The sequence below is a fragment of the Penaeus monodon genome, chromosome 33, assembly GCF_015228065.2.
Source record: "Penaeus monodon isolate SGIC_2016 chromosome 33, NSTDA_Pmon_1, whole genome shotgun sequence".
Classification (NCBI taxonomy): Eukaryota; Metazoa; Arthropoda; class Malacostraca; order Decapoda; family Penaeidae; genus Penaeus; species Penaeus monodon.
Window position 1 is genome coordinate 16,978,682 of NC_051418.1, and position 325 is coordinate 16,979,006.

Consider the following 325-nt stretch of genomic DNA (forward strand, 5'->3'; position numbering starts at 1 on the left):
TTAGACCATCCGCAGCACATATCTTTTATTCCTAATAATGTGGGGGTCCTATAGTCGTATTTCATTCGCATTCAGCAACATTTATCATCTGAAGATTTTGTAATTTATGTGAAGCCCTGATAGAAACGTATTAGGACACAGCCAATTTTGGAAATTTTAAAACGCTGGTTGCAGAGTCCTTGCTAGTGCAGACAGCAGGAAGGGAGGGAATCAGTTGGAAGTTTGTTTGCTTTGGTATTCTTTAGATCAAGAATGACTTATGGCGGAATAATATTCTGACTGGTACAATTGTGTGGCGTATCTCAAACAAGCCTTTTTCAAGTTT